The 2,500-nt window shown below is 46.5% G+C and overlaps 1 non-coding gene and 6 pseudogenes across 1 annotated transcript; all 7 read left to right on the top strand.

Moving 5' to 3' along the window:
* Window positions 1–41: 41 nt before the first annotated feature.
* Window positions 42–149, top strand: LOC144940112 (5S ribosomal RNA; annotated as a pseudogene).
* Window positions 150–398: 249 nt separating this feature from the next.
* Window positions 399–507, top strand: LOC144939850 (5S ribosomal RNA; annotated as a pseudogene).
* Window positions 508–756: 249 nt separating this feature from the next.
* On the top strand, window positions 757–875 carry LOC144939594 (5S ribosomal RNA; annotated as a pseudogene).
* Window positions 876–1,124: 249 nt separating this feature from the next.
* LOC144939528 (5S ribosomal RNA) lies at window positions 1,125–1,243 on the top strand. Its single transcript, XR_013638701.1, has one exon. It is a non-coding gene; the product is annotated as a 5S ribosomal RNA (ribosomal RNA).
* Window positions 1,244–1,491: 248 nt separating this feature from the next.
* LOC144940028 (5S ribosomal RNA) lies at window positions 1,492–1,600 on the top strand (annotated as a pseudogene).
* Window positions 1,601–1,850: 250 nt separating this feature from the next.
* Window positions 1,851–1,959, top strand: LOC144939669 (5S ribosomal RNA; annotated as a pseudogene).
* Window positions 1,960–2,198: 239 nt separating this feature from the next.
* LOC144939968 (5S ribosomal RNA) lies at window positions 2,199–2,307 on the top strand (annotated as a pseudogene).
* Window positions 2,308–2,500: the final 193 nt, after the last annotated feature.

The following is a 2,500-nucleotide window of genomic DNA, read 5'->3' as shown; positions in this document are numbered from 1 at the left end:
GATTTTTACATATGAATGTGCGTCAGGTCTCTGCAAGTTTGGCCTAGAACCATATCACCCTGAATGCGCCTGATCTCGGAAGCTAAGCAGGGTCGAGCCTGGTTATACTTGGATGGGAGACTGCCTGGGAATACCAGGTGTTGTAGGCTTTTGCATTTTCGTATCTGGATGGGTCGCGTTTTACTCTTCAATTCACCCAGTCAGTTCACCTGCCAATTGCACGCGGATATGGTGTACTGCATTGGGATCAAGATTTTCTTGTAAAAGTCCGTTTAATGCCACTCTTTCGGGGCTCAACCAGGAGTCCAGAATAAACGTTTTCATGAGTATTGACCTCCCGCAGTAGAGTTGAATCTTGATTTTTACATATGTATGTGCGTCAGGTCTCTGCAAGTATGGCCTACGACCATATCACCCTGAATGCGCCCGATCTCGGAAACTAAGCAGGGTCGAGCCTGGTTAGTACTTGGATGGGAGACTGCCTGGGAATACCAGGTGTTGTAGGCGCTTGCATTTTCGTATCTGGATGGTACCCGTTTTACTCTTCAATTCACCCAGTCAGTTCACCTGCCCATTGCACGTGGATATGGTGTACTGCATTGGGATCAAGATTTTCTTGTAAAAGACGGTTTAATGCAACTCTTTCGGGGCTCAACCAGGAGTCCAGAATAAACGTTTTCATGAGTGTTGACCTCCCGCAGTAGAGTTGAATCTTGATTTTAACATATGAATGTGCGTCAGGTCTCTGCAAGTATGGCCTACGAACATATCACCCTGATTGCGCCCGATCTCGTCTGATCTTGGAAGCTAAGCAGGGTCGAGCCTGGTTACTACTTGGATGGGAGACTGCCTGGGAATACCAGGTGTTGTATGCTTTTGCATTTTCGTATCTGGATGGGTCGCGTTTTACTCTTCAATTCACCCAGTCAGTTCACCTGCCAATTGCACGCGGATATGGTGTACTGCATTGGGATCAAGATTTTCTTGTAAAAGACCGTTTAATGCCACTCTTTTGGGGCTCAACCAGGAGACCAGAATAAACGTTTTCATGAGTGTTGACCTCCCGCAGTAGAGTTGAATCTTGATTTTAACATATGAATGTGCGTCAGGTCTCTGCAAGTATGGCCTACGACAATATCACCCTGAATGCGCACGATCTCGTCTGATCTTGGAAGCTAAGCAGGGTCGAGCCTGGTGAGTACTTGGATGGAAGACTGCCTGGGAATACCAGGTGTTGTAGGCTTTTGCATTTTCGTATCTGGATGGGTCGCGTTTACTCTTCAATTCACCCAGTCAGTTCACCTGCCAATTGCACGCGGATATGGTGTACTGCATTGGGATCAAGATTTTCTTGTAAAAGACCGTGTAATGCCACTCTTTCGGGGCTCAACCAGGAGTCCAGAATAAACGTTTTCATGAGTGTTGACCTCCCGCAGTAGAGTTGAATCTTGATTTTAACATATGAATGTGCGTCAGGTCTCTGCAAGTATAGCCTACGACCATATCACCCTGAATGCGCCTAATCTCAGAAGCTAAGCAGGGTCGAGCCTGGTTAGTACTTGGATGGAAGACTGCCTGGGAATACCAGGTGTTGTAGGCGTTTGCATAATCGCATCTGGATGGGTCGTGTTTTACTCTTCAATTCACCCAGTCAGTTCACCTGCCCATTGCACGTGGATATGGTGTACTACATTGGGATCAAGATTTTTTTTGTAAAAGACCGTTTAATGCCACTCTTTCGGGGCTCAACCAGGAGTCCAGAATAAACGTTTTCATGAGTGTTGACCTCCTGCAGTAGAGTTGAATCTTGATTTTTACATATGAATGTGCGTCAGGTCTCTGCAAGTATGGCCTACGACCATATCACCCTGAATGCGCCTGATCTCGGAAGCTAAGCAGGGTCGAGCCTGGTTAGTACTTGGATGGGAGACTGCCTGGGAATACCAGGTGTTGTAGGCTTTTGCATTTTCGCATCTGGATGGGTCTTGTTTTACTCTTCAATTCACCCAGTCAGTTCACCTGCCAATTGCACGTGGATATGTTGGGATCAAGATTTTTTTGTAAAAGACCGTTTAATGCCACTCTTTCGGGGCTCAACCAGGAGTCCAGAATAAACGTTTTCATGAGTGTTGACCTCCCGCAGTAGAGTTGAATTTTGATTTTTACATATGAATGTGCGTCAGGTCTCTGCAAGTTTGGCCTAGAACCATATCACCCTGAATGCGCCTGATCTCGGAAGCTAAGCAGGGTCGAGCCTGGTTAGTACTTGGATTGGAGACTGCCTGGGAATACCAGGTGTTGTAGGCTTTTGCATTTTCGTATCTGGATGGGTCGCGTTTTACTCTTCAATTCACCCAGTCAGTTCACCTGCCAATTGCACGCGGATATGGTGTACTGCATTGGGATCAAGATTTTCTTGTAAAAGACCGTTTAATGCCACTCTTTCGGGGCTCAACCAGGAGTCCAGAATAAACGTTTTCATGAGTGTTGACCTCCTGCA

This window comes from Lampetra fluviatilis, chromosome 22, assembly GCF_964198595.1.
Source record: "Lampetra fluviatilis chromosome 22, kcLamFluv1.1, whole genome shotgun sequence".
NCBI classification, from domain to species: Eukaryota; Metazoa; Chordata; class Hyperoartia; order Petromyzontiformes; family Petromyzontidae; genus Lampetra; species Lampetra fluviatilis.
The sequence above is the reverse complement of the archived record's forward strand: the minus strand, read 5'-3'. Positions and strand labels throughout refer to the sequence as shown.